This window comes from Heterocephalus glaber, unplaced genomic scaffold, assembly GCF_053883595.1.
Source record: "Heterocephalus glaber isolate CG9 unplaced genomic scaffold, H.glaber_assembly_v1.0 deba00001461, whole genome shotgun sequence".
NCBI classification, from domain to species: Eukaryota; Metazoa; Chordata; class Mammalia; order Rodentia; family Bathyergidae; genus Heterocephalus; species Heterocephalus glaber.
The window spans coordinates 5,062,035-5,074,051 of record NW_028258308.1 but is presented as its reverse complement, the minus strand read 5'-3'; positions in this window follow the sequence as shown (position 1 = coordinate 5,074,051).

The following is a 12,017-nucleotide window of genomic DNA, read 5'->3' as shown; positions in this document are numbered from 1 at the left end:
TGAATATGCCTTTTATTGCCTGATCCTCTCTGGCACATCTCCTCAGGAACATTCTCAAACGCCACTCACTCTAGCACACAGAACCTTAAGTCACATTCTCCCTGGGGCTGAAATAATAGAAATGTAAAGCTGAAAGGATGGTGCCTAGTTTATCTTTTGTGCCTTCTGAAACTTGACATTTTTCCATCATTCTCAATCTCTATCTTCTTGGTAAATTTTCAGCCACAGCTTCTGACGAACACAATCTAATTTTCAACTGCTCACACATGCTCTATTCCTTCAATCAAATTCTGCTGTTTTCTGAACACTAAGCTTTTATTTCAGTGTCTAGCCTCTATTTCTGGCTTGGTCCAATTATGCAAATGGCTAGTCCTCTTGTTAATCGACTTTAACTTATACCAAAAATAAAACAAACAGTGTTTCTAAGCTTCTATTTTTTATCTGATACCTTTAGTCTAGGATACAGAATAAGGATTTAGAATAATATTTACAACATATAAGAAATAGTGGTTAACTCTTCACACTAATTAATGTGAAATTTAAACCTCTCAAAACTCTGTATTTTTTAGTCAGTAAAAGAAAAAGCCCTGTCTTCTCTCCCCAACTTCATTCTGGAGAGGTGTTCAGTATCTTCATTTCAAATCCTAATTCATAAGTCAAGAGTAAAAATAATATAACCAAGAAAAGGAAGGAAAGATGAAAAAGTACACTGGTAGTATAATCTTCAATACCTAGAACTAAGCCAAATAAAATGAGCTGTCTTTTTTTTAAAAGACACAGTATATAAGATTAAGTAAGCCATATCAGCAAGCCAATTTTTCCCTATGTTACTTCTTTTGCTCCAACACCAATCATCAGCATACCTACTTTACAGGACAGAAAACTGACATGCAATGTGGTTAACAAAAAATGTCTAACATCATCACACATAACAAAAACCAATCTAGAGCTGCTATAGACTGAATGATGTCCCCTCAAAATTCAACTCTTGAAACCTTAACTTCCCAAGTGACTGCATTTGTATATAAGGCCTAGAAGAAGGTATTTAATATTAGTGAGGTAATAATGTTAGGACTATAGCCCACTAGGATTAATGTTCTTATAAGAAGAAATACCATAGAGTTTATTCTCATCTTTTTTCTCTACACACACGCCCTGAGAAAAGGCACTGTGGGAACACAGAGAGAAAACAGCCACATGCAAGCAGAAAGACAGATTTTATTAGTAACGGAATCCCCTGAAATCATGAACTTGGACTTTTAGCATTTAGAATTATGAGAAAATAAATTTCCATTGCTTAAAGCCCTTGGTCTACAGTATTTTGGTATGGTAGCCCAAGAAGACTAATGCAGAAACCAAAGGCAAATTTTTGAATTCTTTTTAATCACCTTTGTAACAATTATTCCTGTGTACCTTTATTCTAATTTTCTGTCAAGAGTATATAAGAGCTTCCCTCCCCCCAACACACTCATTTTAGATGCAGAATCTTAGAAGGAAAATAGAAGAGTGACTCAGTAATATATAAGGCACAATCTATAGATTTCCTTCCTTGTAAACAGAAGCACAATCTTGTGAGGTCATCTATGACCACAGAAAATCTGTAGTTCTACATCTTCAAGGTCAACTCTGAGCGGCTTCAGCTGTTCTCAGATACCCTATTCTTTGCTAGTAATTGCTCTGAAAGGAGGCAGGAGCCTCATTTGGGATATAACTAGTAAAATACAAACACCACAACCATTTAAAACAAAGAAAATTCAGTGCAGGGAATTTTTCACATAAGTAATGAAAGAGTTGAAAATTTCCAAGTCACAACCCACACCTGTCCTGGAAAGGCAAAAGAAAACAAGAAGATAATCTGTTTGAGCTGCTATATCAGAATTCCATAGATCAACTGAATATTTATTTTTCATAGCAAGAAACTAGGAAGTCCAAGCTCAGGGCACTGACAGATTCAGTGCCTGTTAATGGCCAATTTCCCAGAGAGCAATTGCTTCACATGGTAAAAAGAACCTTAAATGTACCAATAAAATTAATTTTTAAAAAATAGAATAGAGTCTTTCTGGGCCCCTTTTACATTGGTGCTAATGCCTTTTATTAGGCCTCTGCTCCCATGGTGGAGTAGCCTCCATCAGGACCCATTTACTACTTCCATCACCAATCTTGGAAGATAGAATTTCAATATAAATTTTAATATGAATTCAGATTTCAGCACCCCATTATCTGCAGAACCTGTACTCACTGCCCACACATAAGACATGTAAAAGAGAGGAGGAAAAAGAGAAATGCCCTGGTTCCTCTGTTCTGCCTACTAATTGACCCCCCACATTGGCTCCTTTTGAGCAAACACATCCAGAAACCAGATTTTCCAAGACCCTAAAAAACAGCCCTCTAGAGATAGAGTCAAACCCTATGGGACATAGAGTAGATGATCTCTTAGGGAGCTTCCAGGTCTTCAAGCTTGGGTTTCTGCTGCATCCTTGATCTCTCTTGGTCTGCAGCTTCCATCTTCTTGAACTGAGCTGGATTCGCAGATGATCATGTGCATTCTCCCACCTCTGATCCTGTAAGCCTACCTAATAAATCTCTTTGCACAATTATTCATGCTTTTTATGGATTCTGTTCCTCTAGAGAATCCTAAATAATACAACTCCTTAATCTATTCTACTGTAACAGTTTCTGTTTATGGATTATGTTAATTCTTTTTTATTTAAACCATGTACATCTGGGTTTTTATTTATTTGTTTGTCTCCTAATACCACAGGAATCCTCAATGATACAGTCAGGCCTCTAGGATTCCCTATAGAAATTCTTGCCAAATGCTGTAAGCAGAATTTTTACAGTATTCTAATAATTAAATCAGTTAAAAGGAGCAAAACTTGAAGCAAAATATCAAAATCAAAGGAAATACATAGTGTAAGCCAGAATATAAGATCTGATACAATGGAAAAATGTGTTAAATCTGCAGAAAACATAAGTTCATAGACTGAATATACCAAAAGACTAATTTAAGTAGATGTTAAAACTAGCTCCTTTGCATATATAATTGTGTGAAAATAGCTTGTCTTTTTCTATCATACTAATCTTTACTTTCATTGTTAACTAAAATGCCAGGTGCTTTGAACATCACCACAGGGATTGATTTGATACAAGCAGAATTCCCCTTTGGTCAGGTATAGATGACCAGTATGAAAACAATAGAACTTGAATTTGTAGTTTAATCTATTTTAATCTATTTTCATTCGCCTGGGTTGAGTTGTGTTCTCCAAGATAGTAACTTTGGAGAGGCATTTATTTTGCTGAATCAAAGACTTAGATTTTGTCTTTTTTTTTTTTTGCTTAAATTCTTTTATTGGTACATTTTAGGTATACAATACATTTACATTTATCATTGGGTGCTTGTACCTGTACATGATGTATCTTGGTTCTTATTTTTTCCCCATTACCTGTGTGCCCTTCACCTCCTCCACCCTTCCCTATTTACATAGACTTTGTTTCCATTTTTTTCTTTTCTCATAATTTTTCCTTTCCCTTCTTTCTTTTCCCCTTCCCCTCCCACTTCCCCTACCACTTTGGACCTTTACTTCCTATTTCAAATTATCAGTTATTCATTTTAATCATTTCTATCCTTATTTACACTTTCAGTTTCAACTGAAAACTGGATAAAGAAGATGTGGTTTTTTATGGAGTATTACTCAGCCATAAAGAATGACAAGCTAGAGAGAATTATAGCTAATTGGATGCATATTGAGGACATACTCTTAAGTGAAATAATTAGGACAACGTGTGTAAATACCGAATAGTTTCTCTAGCGTGAGATACATTTTATCTTTTAAAAGTATTTTATTCACATTATGCCACAAGCCTGTGAGTCTTATATATGAGACAGCAGTTATAATAAAATACCCACCAGAACTGCTATGAAGAAAAAAAGAACCAACTATATTTTCAAGATTTATTAAACACAATTCCTTCAACATGAGCAGGTTTAAAAAAAAGTGGTTAAAGGCACTGAAGTAAGTCAATTTAAACTCATAATCTAAATTTGTCCTGAATGGGTTCTGTGATTTGGGGTAAATTACTTAATTTCTGCAAGTGTCAATTTTCTCACTGCAAATTTTGCTGGCTTCTACTAGCTATGCTTAAGATTTGAAATGTTCTCCAGGAGTTTCATATGTTCAGAGGAGGACATTTTGGAAGGTAACTGGATCCTGGGGTCGCTAAACTGACCAGTGGATAATACAGTGATGAGTTCATAGCTAAACTGGGAGGTGGGCCTTATTTGAATGAGGTGGGTCACTGGGGAGCATGACCCAGAAGATCATATTCTTGTCCTGGGACCTTTTCTCTCTGCCTCCTAGCTGCCATAGGTTGAGCATCTTTCCTCCACCATGCCCATCTTCATGTAATTTCTGCTTTGGAGCCAACCATGGACTAAACTCTCTAAAAGTACCAGTGAAATAAACCACTCTTTCTTTAACTTGTTGATGTCAAGTATTTTGTTCCACCAACAAAAAGGTGACATTAGTCAGCACTCTAGAATTTTGAAAAAATGAAATTATAAAATACATACAAAATACTTATAATTTAATTTTGTTGAGAATTTACTAAGAGCTCAGAAAGTGCTGTTTCGGATCTAGATTATACCAACCCTACTGCAATTTACTTCAGAATACTCCCCTCACCTATGTTCCTACTCAGGTTAGAACTTTCTATTACACAGCCATGAGAGCCTATAATAGCACCTGTAAAATGATATTTAAATAATACCTATTTTCCCATATGCCTCTAAACTGTATCTAAGAGCCATAGCTCAATATTCTCTCTCTAGAAATAGAAGAGTGACTGACACACAGAAAACATACTAGAATATTTTTATATGAATGTTTACTGTTATTATTGTATTTTGCTTTTCTCAGCATTTCTCCATGCCTATCAAGTTTCTATGTAGGGACTGTAAACTGCCCATTAGGTCAGAACAAGTCCCTTGGTTTGAGAAGTCACAGAACTGGGAGAAATGTGTTTTTCAGCACCTTAATATCAAATATAGTTAAAACTTCCCCTGATGGAATATAGAAAATGTCATTCTCTTTAAGCCTTTCACACTTATACAACTTTTATTGTCAGTAGTTTACACTCCTTTCCACAATATTTTTTGCCTGGAGGAAAGACTTATGGGAGAATTAATCTTAAAATAACAAACCCTATGTATAAAGAAAACTATGGAACAATAGATAGTAAATGACTACAGTGGAAAGAAAGATAAAAAGAAATGTGTCAACAGAGAGACAGGGGACTGAAGAGAGTTAGTTTGACTTGTAAGTACATTATAGGCTGAATTACAATGACCAAGACTAGAGGCTCAAAATAAGCACTTTAAATTTTATTTCATTCTGTAAACCATTTTTTCTATTTGATTTTTGTGCTTAGTACCATACAGGGTCATCAGAGAAACTAACTCTTGGCTTTAACCTGCCCTTTGTAGAAGAACTGGTTAGAAAACTCACAACACACAGCACAAATTTCAAAAAAAATGGAGGCAAACTTATGGTGAGAAGTATCTAATAAAATACATTCATCCATTAACACTTTCAGCGTGTCTTCTTCATTTGTTTATCTTGTACTTGATAAAATGAATGACTGTGGCTCAAATAATATTGCCCATATTATGCTCAGATATTCCAAAGTTTTTAAAAGTTTATTTGGAATTCCCCTTGTTTTTACTGATATCTGAAAATCAACTCTATCACCTATAGGACAGAAGTAGAGAATGGCCACCCTGACAGGACTGCAGGTTCTCCCTTGCTATGTCTGCTGCTCAGCCCCTCCCATTGCCCAGAGAGCTGATGAAAGTGACAGTCTTCAAAGGGAGGCTGGAGGAGCTGGAGTGAAACACGGACATGCCACACCAAAGCAAGCTTGTTTCTACAACAGGTTTGACTTGTCCCTAGTTTTCGTCACCAACCAACTGGTTTATTAAGCCATCCTTTTATTTAATCCAGTCTTTTGAGGTAGATATCCCAAAATTTACTAAATAGTTAGCAACCCCAGCCCCACACTCATGAGAATCCACATCAAGTTCCCCTGATGTGGGTAGTGGGTCATGTCAACTTAACTGAGTTAGGAAGCAGCTAGCAGATTAGTACAGCACACTTCTGGTGTATCTATGGGGTTTCATTCACAGAGGACTGACATGCAGACCTGCAAACTAAGTGAGGAAGCCCTACTAAACAGTAAACTTACAGCCTAGATGAAATAGAAAGAAGAAAGTTGGTGTCAGCTTTTTGAAAGCTCTGCTCTGCTTGAGCAGATCCATGTTTGCTACTGCAATTACCTACTGACATAACCCTCCAGTTTCTTCAGCCTTTCAATGCAGACTTACACCAGTCACTCATTAGGGAGCTTCCAGCCTTCAGACTCAGACTAGTGCTTCACCCTTGATCCCACTTGTTCTGTGACTTTCAGTTTCTTGGAATGAGTAGCTCCCAGATCCTTCAAATCTCTAGCACCCACATAGCAATTGTGGTCTCTCCTGCTTCTGCTCTTGTACAAGTACCTAATAAGTCCCCTCTCATAATTGATTATATTCTTCTAGAAAATTCTGACAAATATATTAGACTTACATCTGAGAATATACGTATTTTCTCCTCTCAGAAAAGTTAAACATTAATCTACTTCAACATTTCTGAGTCACTTTACATTCTCCAGTGCTTCCTAAAAACTTCATCCCAGATGTCTTATATGCACCATCATCTAAACATTTCATTAGGAATTATAATTCCTGTCAGAGTTATCGAGATTTATATTCTCAAGGATTGTCATGATATGTTTATGGAAACATCTAAAGTTAAAAGGTCTGAGCTTCTTGAGTTCATTTCCTAGAAAAGTCAAATGTGAGTTTTGCAATGTATTTCCATTTGATGCAACACTAAAATTGTTAACAAATATCATAAGAACTGTAAAGAGCACATTATAATCAAACCAAGTTATGTTTAAAGTTTATTAATTGGCTGCAGCATGGATTCGTGGACACAGAGGAATCCTACGATACCTCAGGAAGGAGGAATTGGGAGGACCATATTCAAGTCAGTGAGCAGTGCCAGCAGTTAAGAAGGGACTAGAGAAGTCGGGGACCAGCACATGTCATGTCCATAGATTAGAACTTCAGTATCTCAGAAATTTTGTTCAAGTGTCAGAAGGAATAAAGTGAAACTTGAGACATCATCAAGAAAAAAGCAGTGATCACTCAAAGAGGACTGTCAGTCTACTTTTAGCCAGGGTGGCCTGTAAAAACCTTGCAACATATCATATGTTAGGATTTTGGTAGTTTTGTTTTTTAGATTATGTTAGGGATAGCATAATCTGGCCAATACCTGGACTACAAGAGTACTTGGTGGGGGATTACTACCTTGGAAAAGAGAAAATTAGGATATAGGTGGATTATTCTGTCCAAAAAAAACTTCCTCTGAAGCTCTGTACATGTTTTGAAAATCAAAGCTACTATTCTGTTTCAAAATGACCCTTATGTTCCAGATTTTTCATAAAAGAGTATGTTCCACTCTTCTAGACTTGATTTCAAATAAGAAATTTTTTTATAATCTACATTTTTAGAAGTTTTCTCTATACTGTACACTAAAGAGTATTTAACATTAATTTAAAAAACAATTTTTACAAGTATTTCTTTATTTTGGACTTATTTTCTAAAGAAATAAACTGCTTGGATTTTTAATCATAGTTGTCAGAATGGAGATAGCCCAGTAAATTATCTCATTCTTAGAACAGTAAAATTTACATCATAAATATTGTAATCTTACTATACAAAGAAAGTTCTATTTTTGTCTATCAAAATTCTCACCATTTAATAAGTTACTTACTATTTTACCTAACAGAAAATTCCTTATAAAATGTATCTATGCAGAATATTTATTTATTTATGTGGATTTTCCCTTAAGGCTCAGTGACATGAGAAGTTTTATAATCATTGCTCCAGTCTTGATAATTTTATAAAATAAAATATAGGACTGGTTATTTTCCATAGAGATATGCTTTTTATTTCAAACTTATATCTCATGATCTTCTTAAACAAATAGAGGAAAAGGAGAAAGGCTTAATGCATCCTTACAAGGTGACAAGCATTCTGTATTTCGAAGATATATTAAGTGTGTACTATGAGTATATCAATGCACAAAAATTCTTGGATACCAAGATAAAAAAAACAGCAGCCCTGTTTCTCTTTTACAGTGTTATTCTTTGGAGTCCTAAAATAATATCTGACTTTAAATTTTGCAAATGCCAATATTTTATAATTGAGTATTACATTTTTATACAGCAAATTTCCTAGGGAACCCTGAGACTATATGACCATCTATTAATGTAAAAGTATAACCAGAGCAAAAGAATATTCTACAGTAGGTATTTACATTCCTTGACAAGATGCTGAGAGCAATTTAATCAATAAAATGTTAAAATACATCTTGTCTTAGAAATCACAGCACCATTAATCTTGATGATGTCATTGAATTCCTCCTCTCAAATGCACTAATTGATATACACCAAAGGATCCTTCTCTTTACAAGGAAAACGTAGATATTTATTACTGCTTCTGAAAAGTAGAAAGCATTATGTGCTCTTCTGTTACAGGTGCACTGAGGGAAGAAAGAGTAATTTGTATGTTGTACATTTTCTTTTTGCAAAAGAAAATGATGATTACTTATTCTACAATATGAATCTTCAAAAAAGCATACTTAAATAGTCAATCAATATGCTACAAAAATACAGTAAAGAAGGAAGGAGCTAATATTTATTTGGCAAAAGTGATATGTTCTTTATTCCCTTTTTTCTTACATTCTTTCACTCATAATGTGTACACCCTAGAAAATATTTGCTTTTTGATTGGTAGTACCTTCAGACCAACACTTACTTTCAAAGAGGAATATGCTCAGCATATTCCTAGCAATACTATATAGCCTTTAGTCATTTATGGACACTTTTGCTTTTCATTTTATGGGTTATTCTTGATTCTTCAGTGCTTTACCTTCCACATCTGACTTTTTTTAATAACTAATACAGTCTTTCAGTCAACTGTGGCCTGAATTTCACTTCATAAATATTTTATCTTGTTTCTGGTCAGATTGGTTATTCATAACACTTTCTATCTGTACTTAGGGCAAGCAGCAATAACCCCACTGCTTCCAGTTTAATGGAGATTCAACTATATCCAAACTCCAATTACTTCTCAACACCTCATTGCTACCATCCTGCTCCAATCTATCACTAACTCTTTTTAGAGATAATGGAGTAGTTTCTTAATATGTCTCCTTGCTTCCACTTTTGAACACAGCAGCCCAGAATGATAATTTTAAATTAGAAATTGCATAGATTCATTTGTCTACTAAAATTTCCCACAGCCCAAATTCTACAATGACCAATAAGGCTTTTTTTTATCTGACTCTTACTTCTGTGATCATCTCTATCACTAGTTTCCTACTGGCCTCTTCCCTGTTCCTTGACCATGCTGGGCATACCCCTTCCTTGAGTTCCCTGCTCTAGATGTTCTTTCTATCCAAATAGTCATCTGCCTGAATTTTTTAATCAATTCAACCATCTTTGCTCACATAACACTCCTCAATGAGCCCTACTTTGACCCTCACATCAGTATTTAAGCAACATGCAGTGAGTTGGGGTAGCTGGGTTTGCAGGGATGCACCACCTCACTGGCCCATCACTAATAGTTCTTAAGCCTTAGAAAAATTGAACTCCACTTGTCACACTCCCATCCTTTGTGTAACGTTGCTATAAATTTTTAAATCTCATGGATATTATTATTGTTTTGAACAATCATTACTTCTTTATCATCTCAATCACTCTTCATTCATCACTTCCTAATCCTTTTCATCAGAAGTCATTTTAATACCTTTTAGCATTTATTTTAGTTCAGATCAACTAAATATTGGTGAAATATTCCATAGTTTTTTCTGAAAATTCCTCTGTTTTAAATTTATTTTGGAATCAAGTTAACTCTAAGTATAGAATTCAAGTTTGATAACCCTGTGTTCCCCATCACTTTAAGGACATTATTCCATTATCAACTGATTTTTATCTTTTTACTGAAAAGTTCATTCTCAGCTTTTTTTTTTTTTAATCATTGGAGGATAATGTGTCCACCCATCATCTACTAACTTGTGCCCTTGCTGTTTCTAAGTTTTCTTCTCATCCTTGATTTCCAACATTTTTATAAAGACAGGTCAAGGTATGATTCTCTTTCTACTTACCTTGATTGAGATTCACCACCCAATCTATGAGAGGCTCTGTTTTGTCAGTTTTGGAAAATTTTCAACCACTATTTCTTCAGTTATTGCTTTTTGTTCTGGCTCCTTTCTGTATTCCAATTGCACACATGGTGACCATTTTTTAGTGTGTTCCACACATCTTTTTTGCATTTTCTCTATTTTCTAATCAATTTTCTCTTGGGAATTCAGTTTGGATTTTTTTATGCTCACCTGTCTTCCAATTCATTAGTTTTCTTATTTCCTGGATTTAAAGAGCTGTTATGTAGTTATTTGTTTTAGTTATGTTTTTTATCTTCAAAATTTCTACTTCTAGTTTTCATACATTCTTATTTTTGGAGAAATTATTTGTTTTATTATGCTTTCTATATCTTTTTCCTCTACTTTAAAATATACTTACCAAAAAAATAAATTAAATAAAATATACTTACTATATGTATTCTAAAGTATTTATATGCCAATCATAATACTTGGTTAACCTATAAGATATCTCTGCTTTCAGTATTGAGTTTTATTCCCACAGTTCAATCTGTTAGTCTATATATGCACTGAAACCATTTTCTATTAAAGGCCATATAGTGTACATAAAAGTAGAGAAACTCCAGATGCTATTATACTATTTTCAGTATTGAAGTTTTCTAAAAGTTAAATATTATTTTTTCTCTATATAAGACCATTTTCCATGATGCAGTACACACTTCAATAGTTTATCATTATTCAACAACTGTAACAAAGTTTTTACTTAAATTTTTAAGTCAACCCAAATCCATTGTTTTTGACGGAAAAAAAAGAAGGTGGAACTGTGAGAGACAAGGAAAAAATTTGTCCTGATTTACAGACAGGTCAAAACCAGATATTTAATGTCGTATGATGGTAAATTATTAAAATTGACAAATATGTACATTTATTCCAATATTGTTCCATGGGCCTGTAGGCTGCATCAATGATGAGGCATAGAGAAAATGGAGATCTTTCTTTTCATTTATACTGAGAGGAAATTTTGTAAGAGGAGATGCAAAGTGATTTTTAAAATATGCTAAAGAATTATATCTATCTTCTCTACTTCTTCAGTAGTAATATTATGATGATGAATATTATTATGTCTGTCTGGCATAAAATATGTCCTAAATTTATACCTACATTTATGAGTAATTCTTTTTGCTTTTCAAGTCTATTTTTTGTTTACTTGTTTTATTTTGATCTAACTAGGTGGTTTGCACAAAAAGTACTAAAGATGTGCTATTCTACAGCTTCAATCAGGGAAACGAGGCCCCTCCAAACATAGTGTTAAAACCATATTTTTATAGCCATGCTGATATATAATACACAGAACACATTAGAAATAGCTTTTATGGCTGGAATTCTAAGACTATCATTAAAACCAATATATTTTCCCTGTAAAATCATCTACCACTATGTTCATCTTTCCCCTAAATTGAGAGACCAAATATAAGAAGAAATCTCAAAGAAAATTATTGTTTGTGAATCAGCGAAGACCTACTGCAGGTACACATATCCTCCGATCAATTCTAGATCAGAAAACAGTCTTTTAACTCATATCTTATTTTTCTTCCAAGGGTTTCATGAACTGACCCTTTTGCTTCCCTGGTTTACTTCCAGACATGTACTGAAACCAAAGACTTTTATTCCAGGCTACTACAGAATAAATCTCCCCCTATACCAATTTCCCTAAGCATCTCACATGCTCTTTTTTTATATACATTTTTAATTTTA